The 13,728-nt window shown below is 40.4% G+C and overlaps 1 long non-coding RNA gene across 1 annotated transcript; it reads right to left on the minus strand.

Moving 5' to 3' along the window:
• Positions 1 to 1,892: 1,892 nt before the first annotated feature.
• Positions 1,893 to 11,589, minus strand: LOC110740939. Its single transcript, XR_002516265.2, has 3 exons — positions 9,739 to 11,589; positions 8,307 to 8,382; positions 1,893 to 6,764 (listed from the first exon to the last, which is right to left on the minus strand). It is a non-coding gene; the product is annotated as an uncharacterized LOC110740939 (long non-coding RNA).
• Between the last annotated feature and the right edge of the window lie 2,139 nt (positions 11,590 to 13,728).

Consider the following 13,728-nt stretch of genomic DNA (forward strand, 5'->3'; position numbering starts at 1 on the left):
ATGAGTCACTAGTTTTTGTGTTTTCACCTGCGTGAATCCTTTCACGAGCTCAGGCCAGATGCCTGGGATGCAAACATCACTGATGGAGGGATTTCCTCTGAGGAAAAACATCAACATTAAGAGAAAGAAGAATCCCGCCTCCAAGTGTCAGTCGGGTCTCTTGAGGAAATTCTAAATCTCACTAGGTATTTCAACAGAGTGGGTTTAATTATGGAAATTAAACACCTAGAAACTCTGTAGGTGTCGGAAGGCTAAAAGAGCAAAAGCAGGCTTTGAGGGAATAATCTGGAGGAAATAATATGAAGCTTCCAATAGACGGCTCGTGGGGAGGGATAGCAATGGGGGAAAGCAGGGGCTTAGTAGACGCTAGAAGCTACAGCAGAGGACCTCCTGGAGGTGGTGCTCCTGCGGCCTCGCCCAGCCATTGATGGCTCTTCTCTTCTGAGGGTCCCTGATGTGGTGGGTGCTAGTGTCGGAGGCATTTGAAGCGGAACAACTCCATCTTGAGTAGGGGCTGGGTAAAATGAAGCTGAGACCTACTGGGCGGCATTCCCCGACAGTTAAGGCATTCTAAAGCACAAGATGAGATAGGAGGTCAGCAAAAGATACAGGTCATAAAGGCCTTGCTGATAAAACAGGTTGCAGTAACGAAGTCAGCTAAAACCCACCAAAACCAAAATGGCCACGAGAGTTCATCCTCACTGCTACACTCCCACCAGCACCATGACAGTTTACAAATGCCATGGCAATGTCAGGAAGTTACCCTACATGGTCTAAAAGGGGGAGGCATGAATAATCCACCCCTTATTTAGCATATCATCAAGAAATAACCATAAAAATAGGCAACCAGCAGCCCTCTCAGGGCTGCTCTTTGGAGTAGTCATTCTTTTATTCCTTTACTTTCCCAACAAACTTGCTTTCACTTTAGTCTATGGACTTGCCCTGAATTCTTTCTTGTGCAAAATCCAAAAACCCTCTGTTGGGGTCTGAATCAGGACCCCTTTCCTGTAACACCGGGACTTCTTGAAAACACTGAGGCAGAAGTCCGAAGGCATTGCTGCTGGTGGAACAAATTGCCAGTCTTGGGTAACCCTGACAGGACTGGCAATAATCGGGAAGGAAACCACTTTTCCCTTCCTTCTGCTGTCCATCCTCCTCTGCTGCAACCAGCTGCAGAATTAGCAGAACGTCAGCCAGCAAAGGAGCCTGGAAAATAAGGTTTCCAGAATCTCAGAGCACAGCACGGGGAGGGTGGATTTCAAGCAGAAAGGTAATAGGTAGATAACTAGCATGTTCTTGTACTTGAAAAAAAAGGTACCACTGGATTTAGGACAGAATAAATTGCGAGTTTGTTAATAAGAGAGCTAGAGTTTGGTTGGTCCTGTGACCTTATTTCCTAGGCAGAGGCTTTCGAACTAAAGAAAAAAATTCAAACAGGAAGAAGAAACTTTGCAGATAAATTTGTAAATCATTGTTCAAGGATGTAGCACATTCCTTCCTGTGTCTTGGGCCTCCATCACCCCACCCCCTGTCAATTTAGACAAACCTCTAGAAAGAAGGAAGTTGTCTCACATTGACCAACATTAAATTTCAGTTCCCAGGCAAAGTGAGGACTTAAAATAGAAACTAATCTGTATGGGGCATGATGGCTCATGCCTGTAATCCTAGCACTTTGGGAGGCCAGAGAGGGAGGGTCAGTTGAGACCACGAGTTTGAGACCAGTCTGGGTAACATAATGAGACCCTATCCCTACAAAAATAAAAATTAAAAAATTGGCCTGGCATGGCAGCATGGACCTGTAGTCCTAGCTACACAGGAGGCTGGGACAGGAGGATTGTTTAAACCCAGAAGTTTGAGGCTGCAGTGAGCTGTGATCATGCCACTGTGCTCTAGCCTGGGCGACAGAGAAAGACCCTGCCTCTAAAAAAGGGGGGAAGAAAAAGAAGAAAGAAAGAAACCAACTTGAGCCTTAAAAAAATGAAGGAAATTATTGTTTCAAGTATGTCTGAATTTGTGGACCGATAGTTATACCCTTTGCAGTATATTTTTTAATTGCATAGAAAAACTGCAGACACAAGGAAAATACTGGGAGGATAACACCAAATGCTTGCAATTATTATTTCTAGAGTCTAAGATTATGGCTGATTCTTTTTTCCTTTACACCTTTCATTATTTTCCTAATTATCAACAATAAATGTATCGCTTTTACAATAGCAATTATTTTCAAGAGCCTGTTATTGTAAATGTTATACTGTGATTTACTATTATATCATGTCTCAAAAACATATCTGAATTGGCCTGATAAAAAGCCTAAATTTCTCTTTTTAATTCTCTTATTTTTAAGGAAGAGTAAAAGCCAGCAAGTTCTATGAATTTCATTCCTCATTGCTTTCTCCTAAACCTCATGCACCTTCTGTTTAAAAGGAAGGGTGTAGTTGTCATCTTGAATTTCATTTTGACAAAAAAAAAGTGTCAATCATTTTTCTATGTAAATATTTATAAACTCTTTCCTCTGCACATTGGCACCAGAGTCTGGCTCTATTATGGTCATCCACAATTGATCTTGAAAATATGGCAGAAATGGTATGCTGGAAGCCTTGGAGAATATGTTTTAAAAGTTCTGACCAAGTTCTGTTTTAGTCAGTAAAACAGGGGCCATGGAACAAGGTCTGGGAGATAAAGATGATTAGAGGAAAGAAACAGGAAAAAAACAGGAAGAGAAAAAACTGAAATCATTTAACTTTGCAAGAGGCTTGACTTCCAGAACAAACAAGGACTTGGGAATTTCAAATTTGCACCTGCCTTTAGGCATTATGCATTGAAATCCATTGTCAATACCCTGTTATTAGTCCAAGAGATTTCCACAGATAGCAAGATGCCTGGAATTCCAGAAGGAAGAAGTTACATTCAAAGGAGCATTTTATTGGCGTCTGTAAACAGGCCAACACCTGCTAGAAGAAAGTCAAATCACGGATGAAAAAGAACCAATGCAAACATTCCAGAGAGACATCAATATTGCCTGCTCCATAAGATATTCCTCAAGTTGGACTGCACTTTCCACACTCTGATATTTAGGATTGGCCATGACTTGGTTCATGAAGTGTGAATGGAACTGGTCTGTGTCCCTTCCCGCTTCTGAGAAGAAGATCATGATCTTCCCAGGTCTGGGAAGAGACTCCCCAGGTCTCTCTTGAGCCAGCATTGGCATCAGCCTGGATTCTTCAAGCATGATGAACAAAACAGCCCTGCTGAATCTTGATTGACATGTAACAGGAGCAAAAAATAATCTTTGTGGTTTAAGTCACCAAGACTTTGGGGTTGTTTGTTATTGCAGCATAACCTAGTCCACCCAATTGTTACAGGAAAAAGGTCCCAATCCAGACCCCAAGAGAGGGTTCTTGGATCTCATCCAAGAAAGAATTCAGGACAAGTCTGTAGAGTAAAGTGAAAGCAAGTTTATTAACAAAGTAGAAAAATAAAAGAATAACCCTTGAGGGCTGCTGGTTGCCCATTTTTGTGGTTATTTTGTGATGATATGCTAAACGGGGGGTGGATTATTACTGCCTCCCCTTTTTAGACCATATAGGGTGACTTCCTCATGATGCCAGGGCATCTGTAAACTGTGATGGCGCTGGTGGGAGTATAGCAGAGGACGACCAGAGGTCACTGTTCTCGCCATCCTGGCTTTGGTGGGTTTTGGCCAGCTTCTTTACTGCAAGCTGTGTTATCAGCAAGGTCTTTATGACCTGTATCTTGTGCTGACCTTCTATCTCATTCTGTGACTTACAGTGCCTTCACCGTCTGAGAATGCAGCCTAGCAGGTTTCAGCCTTATTTCACCCAGCCCCTATCCAAGATGGAGGTGCTCTGGTTCACACACCTCTGACACAATGTTACCATATCCATCCTCACCAAAGCCTTTTAAAGAACCTATGTATATGCAACTGTTCTCCATTGAGGGAGAATGAATGGATGCACATGATCATTTCAGTGATTTAGGGCAGGGATTTAGACATTTTGATAACTTTCTTGATTTAAAATATATAACATTTTATTTTGCTTCCTTCTAGTAGAGACATGCTGTGCTATGCTTTTCTGAGAAATACTTTTTAATTTTATATTCTTATTTCCCCTTACTCTCAGTTATTTCTGAAAATCTTTTTGATGAATGCTTAATGTTCATTCCCACGAATGTAACTGATAAATTTCTCTTTTTAACCATTACCTTTTAAAATATAAGTGCCTGTGTCTATGTAATCTAAGCAATTTCTTAATTTTTATATTTAGATACTTTATCTGGCAACCATGCAATAAGTAGAAGACTCTACTCTTCTTTTCTTTAATAAATTCCACAAGGAGCAGAACCAGGAAGAGGAAATTAGTGTTTGAAAAATCAGTATGGCTGTGAAAAGAAAACTCTCTAAGAATAGGGCTATTGTGGCTATGAATTAATGAAAAAATATTCCACTATTTTCTTTAAATCAATCTTTCTTCAAGATCTTGTAAAGCATTCTTCCAGGCTGCTAATAATTGGCTTTTATCAAACTTGATATACAGGCTTAAAAAAAATCCTTTTCTCCAGGTGCTCCCATCAGTAGGGTAAATTTAAGAATTATTTTTACTGGGTGTGGATCTTTTTGAGAGAACTGGCAAACCAGGCAACTTTGAAGCTACAGTTTTTTCATCAGCTGGAAGCCGTAACCTGACCCCTCCACCCTGACCAGATTTGACCTAAGTGAACAGTCTGTCTCCGGGACATGGATAAGATTGGAGGGAAAAGATAGACTGCATGTCCCCAGCTGAGAAAAGGGGAAGGAGGGAAAGATAAGAACTGTGGTTTCAAATATCCTTAATGGGAATTCTCCACAGTCATTTTTCATCAGGGCTGGGTGCTGTCAGAGCTTTGATTAGTGCCTCTTCCTCCCTGGGAATCCTTTTGTTTGGTCACTCTAGTGTTTGAACTTTGGCCAGGCCATTTTTTGTATTCTCCAGGTAACTGGGTCTGTCTTGATACAGCCCCCAGGGATTGACTCATAGTCTCTAAAAGATAGAACACTGTCTGATGTTTTGTTTTCCTCCCATGTTCATTCCCTGAAAGGCAAGGGTGATTTTTTTTTCTTTGCTGTTTTCCTGGCTGTTGCATTGCTGGCTTGGAAAGTCTAAAATGCATTCAAGTCATGGCACCCGGCATTTTCATCAGTATTTTTATTGGTTTGTTTCTTTCTTTTTTGGTTACGCATACTGAAAGTAAATCAACATATTAAAAAGAAAGAGAAAGAGATCAGAAAAGGAATGACGTTTGTTAGTGGTTTCTGATTTATGAGTCTGAAGGAACTGTCACATTGAGCCTCGGAATGATATTAATTAACTGCATGACTGAAATGCCTTGTCAGTGTGGCGCATTAAAGACGCACCTTGCAGCCGGGAAGGAGAGACGCTGAAGAGAGGGGAGGGGCAGCTGCAAACACAAACCACACTGCTCATTTTTGCCTGCATCTCCACACTGCTAACAAAAGGCAATTCACCGAGGCACACTTTCCGATCTTGTTGTAAAAGCTCATGAGAATATCAATGAAGCCCCACCTAATTTTTGCCTGTTAATAATTCAGCTCCAGACAGTGAGAAATATGAAAAAGAGAACCAGTTTTTCAGTCAATAAGAGAGACCTTTTTTTTTTTTTTTTTTTTTTTTAATTTAGAGTCCCATGCAAGTGGCCTTGTCATGGCAAGGCTTTGACCAACTCACAGCCGGTGTTCCATTTACAGTAACAGGGTGTGGCAGGTTGCGCAATAGAGCTGAACAGCACAGTGCTCAGAAGCCCCGACTGTCACGGTGTGCACAGAGTCTCGCAGTCTCTACAGGGGCCAAGAGCTGAGTCTATTTTCAGCTGCTCCACTTCTTCAGTGACATAGTCATCCTCTCTGTTGGGGGACACTGGTGGAAACATGTGCTGAAGCTAAAGAAGCTCAACAAATGCTGGGTGTTATCAGGAAGGCTACTGAAAACATAGCAGAGAAGCTAGCTTACTCTTGTTCCAAACCTCACTAGGTGTGTTTGGTGCCATTCTGGGTGCCACATCTGAGGTAGGAGGCACAGAGCTGGGCAAGAATTCTTTCAGGTGGGTATCATGGGGGCCACAGATTGGTCTAATAATTACAGTTGTAACCACCCAACTTCCTCATGTTCCAGTCCCCAGTTGTCCATGGACCACAAAGACTCCTCACGGCTGCCTCTCCAAGCAGTCTACCAAGAAAGCACCCAGCATTGCTGGGTTGGTCTTAAGGTAGGCAGTCTTCAGGATGTTAGAGAGTTCTTCAACATGGAAGAACTGTGCCCTCCACCCAATCCTGTCTCCCACCTTGTCACTTGAGCCTCACAGGAACAGTGCCCACAGCCTTTGGAAGTCCTGCCTGTGTTTCTGACCTCCAACCTGCCCTACATTTACAAAGAATCTTGTTAAAGTGGTGCATCAGCTTTTGGTCCCCAATATCCTAATTGCCAAGGTGCCAACTCTGTATGAGATGCCATAAAGAGACCAGTTGCTGTGCCCTCATCTTCACCCTCCACTTCTTCTCTCCTCTTAGACTGTGCCTCCAAACCAACTCCTCCCTCCTTCAAATACAAATGAACCTGGCCCAGGCACATCAGTGATCCCAGAAGGGCCACACAAAGCCACAATGAAGCCTTACCTTGGCAAGCTCAAATGTCCCATGATTCAACAAATCCTCACCAAGTCGCTAGGAAGCATGAGTAGGAAAAATCCACCTTAGAAACAGAGTCAAAGGTTGTAGTACTTTTTAGGTAGTCAGAAAGGCAGACAGAGATGCTGAAAGGTAGAGAGAGCTCTTCAGTTGTCTGTTCAGTCCAGTCCAGTGTGGTCTCCACTGAACCACAAGCCCCTAAGTATGAGCAAGACACATGCCATAAAAAAGAAAAAAATCAAGCATGAAGAACATCTACTACATCCATGGGACCAAGAGTAGGACATGCATTTTCTTGCTTCACAAGAGCTCATGGAGGCCCAGAGAGGAGCTTAATTTAATAATCCAAAGGAGATATAACTTTTGCTGCCCCTTCTTCTTCCAGGCATCTGATAAGCAAGGAGTCATTTTTATGTTCAGCTATGTGAGACCAAAGCAACTTCTCATGGTTGCCATAGGATACCTTCTAAATATGTGGCCTGATGTGATTTCCCCAAATTGTTATGCAGTGAAAATATCATAGTTTCTAAGTATACAGAATTTTTTCAATTGCATATCTAGATAAATGTGATATTTCCCCTTTGGGTTGTATTATATTAGACTTGGCTATGTTGCAGTAGATTTCAGTAATAAAATTAAAGACTTTCTAGCTGCAGGGCATCAATAACTTAGAGACCAGTTAATTTTGGATTGACGAGTTGAATGGTGCCAACTTATTTTTTTAAAAAAACAGGGGAAATTTGTTTTGCAACAGAAAATGTAAGAAATTTTCCCCGTCTGGAAGATACTCATACAAACCAGATGTGCTTATCATACTTTGTATAACCCTTGACCATTGAACTTTTATATAGTGACTATTTGTTCAGTTGTCCTTCTTCTCTACTAAACATGGGCTCCTGGAGGGCATGGAGTGTGTTGTTTGTCTCTATATCCCTAATGTCTAGCACAGTGACTGATGCATTGGAGGTATTCCATAAATGGTGGTTAATGAATCGATAATGTAGGATCAATGCAGTGGCCTGCATAGATTAATGGTACTTTGACAAAGAGACCTTGGAAGAAAGATAGCGATAGCATCGAGGAGTAAAATTTGTTTTGAATATAAGTCTTTGCCCCACCCACAATTTTTGGCTCTAGGGAGAGAATAACAAAGATTTAACTGGAAATTCATTTCTCCACAAACATATAGAAACCCAGAAAACAGACTCAGGATTTAGAGCAGCAAGGCAATATCCTAGTAATTTACTGAAGCAGTTTGGCTGTTCTGTTACCCTGAAGGTAATTGTATTTGCAGTTGAGAAGGGATGCCACATCACATTACGTTGATCTGTATATCCATCACTGCCTGTGCTTTCCTCTGCCACCCCCTTGCATGATACAGTGTCATTCCAGTGATAGTGACTATTGTGACATTGCTAATATGAGGGAAAAATTAATTTTTAAAACACGGGATTTAGCAATGCCTGTGAAAAAATGTACATAGATACTTTTTTAAAAATTAGTCTTAATTTATCATTTTTCTTTTACATGCTGGGACGTTTCCTTCAAGCCCTCCTTCATCTAAAGATGATGTAAATTTCCTTGCACCTAAATCCCTCTTTCTTACCTTCCTTTTCATCCTCAAATACGCTTTCCTTTCTGAAGGGAAGCACAGTTCCCCAAAGCCCATTGGTTTGCAGCAGCTGCAATAGAAAAAACCTGAGTGGAGTTCAAGTTTTTTTGTTTGTTTGTTTTTTGTTTTCAGAAGAAGGGAGAAGGGAAGTTCTACCCAAACAGTAATGGCCAGGTAGGAGACTCACACCTATTCTCCATCAGCTCTCTCTGAATCTGCCTGGGTACTACCTGGGCCTTGTCTTCAGGGCCACAGTTGCCATGACTTCATAGGATTTTGCAAATTCAGCTCCCAAAAGATGCTGCCTCCTTATTGCTTGCCTGTGATTATGGCCTATAGCCATAACCACAGTTTTCAGCTGACTTGACAGCCGTTCAACCTAATTGCAGGCAAAAGGACTCAGCATAATGTAGGTAGGGACCACGTAATAGGCTCTGTGCAATCACACAGCTCTGGGCTCCAATACGAGCTATAGCTCTGTGACTCTGAGCAAGCTACTGACTCTCTGAGCCCTTTAATATACGTGCCTGTAATAGCGGAATAAAAATATAGACTTCACTATGTCGTCATGGAATTAAGTAAGGTGAGGTATATAAAGGGTGTGGGAAAGAGCAGGCTCTAAAAACAGCACAAATTCATTCCACTTTTGATTCGCTTCCTCTCTCTCCCAGTAGTAACAGAGGCTGCCAGATACGGAGGAAAATGGAAAACAATCTTTGTTAGCATGCCCTCTTCACTCTTTCTGTCCCACTTCTTTTATATTCTCTTGCTATGGGAGGGATGAAGGCCTCAGGATGAATGAGGGAAAATGAAGATGAGAACATTTTCTTAAGTGAAAACTTTTAAGAGTAGCTACAATACTTCCCTTGAATTCAAATTTAAAAAATTCATAAATAGCCTTTGTGTATTCTTTTTTTGCTTTTTGTTTGTTTGTTTGTTTTTGGAGATGGAGTCTTGCTCTGTCACCCAGGCTGAAGTGCAGTGGTGTGATCTCAGCTCACTGCAACCTTCGCCTCCCAGGTTCAAGTGATTCTCCTGCCTCAGCCTCCCAAGCAGCTGGGACTACAGGTGCCTGCCACCATGCCCCACTAATTTTTTGTATTTTTAGCAGAGACGGGGTTTCACCATATTGGCGAGGCTGATCTCAAACTCCTGACCTCATGATCTGCCTGCCCTGGCCTCCCAAAGTGCTGGGATTACAGGCGTGAGCCACTGTGCCTGACCAGCCTTTGTATATTTTTATCACTTATGTTTGAATGCTGTCCAAACAAACTTCCCAGATGAAAGTTCTAAGTTCAAGCTTTGGAAGTGTGTTCCTGTGACCACTTATACTCAAAGAAAAGAGAGGACAAGGGAAGGGAAAGGAAGGAAAGTACTCTGGATCCAAAAGTTCAGGGTAGTTTTATAACACTTTGACAACACTTACTTGCCTGGTCACAGCATTTGCGTCCTCTTACCAGCAATTTATTTAAGTTCATGGCATTGCACGTGGAGTGGCAGGAGACGGAGCTGTTTTGATGCAATGTGATACTCTGCCTTAAAATAACTCTAGAGAAAGACACAGGAGACACAAATAAAGTGAATAGACATGCCCTTTAATTAGCATATATTCAAAATCATGTCATGCTAGGACTTTCAGTTTAACGTTACTTAAGTGGGTAAAATGTGCAGAGGAAATTTCTCTGGCCACAGAGTCAATCTGTCATATACATTTGCTAGATCCAGCTGTATTTCCTAAATACTGAACATATTGTTCTGGCTGTTTATATTCTTGGCATCCAGCACTGCTGTGCATTCCCAAGAACCAAAGAGCACGGAGCGCAGCAGTAGCTTTCCCTAAAAGGCCTGTAAAGCCATGACTAGTTTATTCTCTCAAAGATCCAAGGTACTTGTTAAAGCACAAGATCTGTTGCAACTGATGCAGCTCTGAATTAAATGTATCGCAACACATTCTTAGGGAGACAGAGTTGCTTTGACTAACAGCCTCCATATTCGTCAAAACTACTGTAAGCCAAAGGTTAGCAGCAGCATCTGGCAGCACAAACCCAAGTCTACAAGGCTAAAGTAAGCACTAGTCCAGTGAGTCCAGTGCCTGCTACCGCTCACTCTCTCCATTGCTTGGTCTGGGTAGGAATTTACAGACTACACTGGGTGCATAGAAACAGAGAGGAAACCTGGGTGATTCTTTTACTCCAGGAGAGAGATGCCCATCCCTGTTTTGGAACAGGCAATGTGGTAGAATTTTCAAAAACATTTGTTTTCATTGATTATCTATTTAAAATTTTTTAAAATGACATTTTTAGGTAGCTCAGTTTAAGATATTCAAAATCTCATAGAGGCAGAAACATTAAAAAGGGCTGGGGGAGGGATAGCATTAGGAGAAATACCTAATGTAAATGACAGTTGATGGGTGCAGCACACCAACATGGCACATGTATACCTATGTAACAAACCTGCACGTTGTGCACATGTACCTCAGAACTTGAAGTATAATAAAAAAAAAAAAAGTTAAAAAAAAAATAAGTCCAAGATCAAATGGCACAGGAATGCAGTGGAGGGACATTAACCCAGGTTGAGACAGGAAGGAAGGCAATGGTGGCACCAGGGGGCCGCTACCAGTTTCCCCAGAACCCTAGATAACTCTGCAATCTGAGTAACTGGACATACAGCATCCAGTTTGCCTCATTACACACCTTCACTGTGTATAGGATTGGTATACAGGTTTTCTAGAAGACATGAGGCCTAAATTAAGGTTTAGAGTGCAAACTGAAACAAATGGGGAGGTGTCACTCTTATAAAGGTTAGAATCCAGCTTTCACTTGAGGCCGAATACTTCTGATGTCTCAGCTTTATGTGTGTTTAACACAGTAAGGTATCAAAGCATCTGATACTTCAAAATGCACTTGTGGCCTACCTCTGACTCTGACCTAAAGAGGGAATGGAATAATTCATAAGCATGGCAGATCAAGGAAACAGAGAATTTGTCCTAGCAAAAGTCTTTAAAAGGTGATACCTTTGGATACAGAATTTTCACTTAAAGAATTTTATTTTCAGTGAACACTTAAGAGAATATTTAGTTACAAGCATGTCCATCACTGTTTTGTTTTCTTCCTGAAAGGAAAAACAGGAAGCCATATAAATATTTGTCCAACAGTAACATATTGTATGGTACAGTCCTATAATAGAACAATTTGCAGTCCTTAAAAAGTGATTTTATAGAATAATATGAAAAATGTAATAACATTCCTCAGAAAAAAAAAAAAAAGCAAATTGAGAGTCATGCCATGAAAGACACTACAAAGAGGGTAAAAAGACAAAATATGGTAAATCATATATTGGATAAAGAACTTGTATCCAAAATACAAAAAATGTCTTAAAACTCCTTAAGAAACTAAAATCCAATTTTAAAATGAGCAAAAGATTTAAACAGATACATCACAAAAAAAATACTGATGGAAAATAAACATATGACAAGATACTTAACATCATTTGTGACTAGTGAGATGCAAATTAATACAACAATGTGATGCCAGTACACATCTATTCGAATAGCTAAAATCCAAAGCACCGATAATACAAATCGCTGGCAAGGAAGCTAAGCAACAGGAACTCTCATTCATTGCTGGTGGGAGTGCAGAATGATATAGGCACTTTAGAAGACAGCTTAGCAGTAAAGCAAAACAGTCTTACCATGTGATCCAACAGTTAGGCTCTCAATTATTTACCCAATTGATCTGAAGATATATGTGCTTGTGCACAATATGTGCATGCACATGAAAAATCCACATCCAAAAATATTTGTGGCAGCTTTATTTATAATTTTCTAGAAGCAGCTAATATGCTTTTTAATAGGTGAATGGATCAATAAATTGTGACACATACATATAATGGAATAATATTTAACAATAAAAAGGAATGAGCTATCAAGTCATGCAAAAATATGGATAAATCTTAAATGCATATTTAAAAGTGAAATAAGCCAATCTGAAAAGTTTGCATACTGTATGATCCAATTTTTATGACATTCTGGGGAAAAACAAATACAAACAAAAAAAACCTACAGAGACGTCAAACAGATCTATGGTTGCCAGGGGTTTAGAAGAGAGATGGTCGAATAGGTGAAGCATGGGAAGTTATTTTTTGGGTGGTGAAACTCTTCTGCATACCATATTGCAATGGTAGATACCTAACACTGCGTTTGTCAAAATCTATAGAACTTGATAGCACAAAGAGTGAAACTTAAAGCATGTGAATTTTCAAAGGTCATTTAGGAGACCAGAGGATCCCAGGATGGAATGCAGACTATGACAAAGGAATTTCCATTAGAAATGTATAAAATGACCTCACTGAAGAGAGTGGGGGTAAAAGTGCCAAACTAAATAACTTTTTTGAATGAGTGGAAAGTAAAGCTGTACATAAGCACTGTACTCTAATTGGTAAAATTATTTCCCATGAGAGTAGGAGTTAACAATTCTGAAACCACCATACATGCATACTAGAATTGAACAATTAAGTAAATAAATGGCAGATGGTGGAAACTAGGTTTCTCACTAATGGAGTAGGAGTTTACAGAGAACCAAGAAAATAAGTCTAGAATGATTCATGTACTGGATAAGAGTTGGAGATATCAGCATGAACTCATATTTAGTTTAATATAGATACAAATGAATATATAGGAAGAAATAATCATAGACACGTTTGCATACACCAGTTAGTGTACACCATATACATGTTTTCTTGCTCTGTTAGCTGAGAGTGTCTCAAAGCAACAAATTCAAGTACCAATGAGCCCACTCAGTGCCCAGATATTGGTTTCTAATACCATTCTCCAATAAAAGAATCCAGAGCTCCTTGGAGAAATGGCTGATTTCAGGTCAGGCAGAGAGAATGTAAGTCCAAAACATCTTGTAAGTGCCAGAAAGCAAAACTTGCTAAAGAAAACCCACAACAATGGAGCATGGGAAAGGGATATAGCAGCCAACTGAAGAGCTCCCAATGGACAAACCTGGGACAATTTGAACAAAAAGATAAATAACAATGTTGGATTATAACCCACCATATTGAATAAATATGAGTTAACATTGTTACAAATAAGTGATTAAATATATAAGTGAGAGAGAATAAAAATAGATAAATTATCTATCAAGAAGAAGTCCAAATAATTTATGTAGATACTCCCCCACTTTAAGGGGTAGAACGTAACTCCTATTTCTTAACAGTGGGCTCCATGCAGTGACTTCCTTCCAAAAAGCACAGTATGAAAAGGTAACTTCATTGCGGAGAGAACTGACAAGCTACCTCAGCCAGATGATCGAGGTTGACATCTACAGTAATAAGTCATGCTGATAGTACGTATCCTTGATATGTTGGGATGATAATGGCATTTCTGGGGTTCTCCTCCCCACTATTCATAACC

The sequence above is a fragment of the Papio anubis genome, chromosome 10, assembly GCF_008728515.1.
Source record: "Papio anubis isolate 15944 chromosome 10, Panubis1.0, whole genome shotgun sequence".
In the NCBI taxonomy this organism is placed as follows: Eukaryota; Metazoa; Chordata; class Mammalia; order Primates; family Cercopithecidae; genus Papio; species Papio anubis.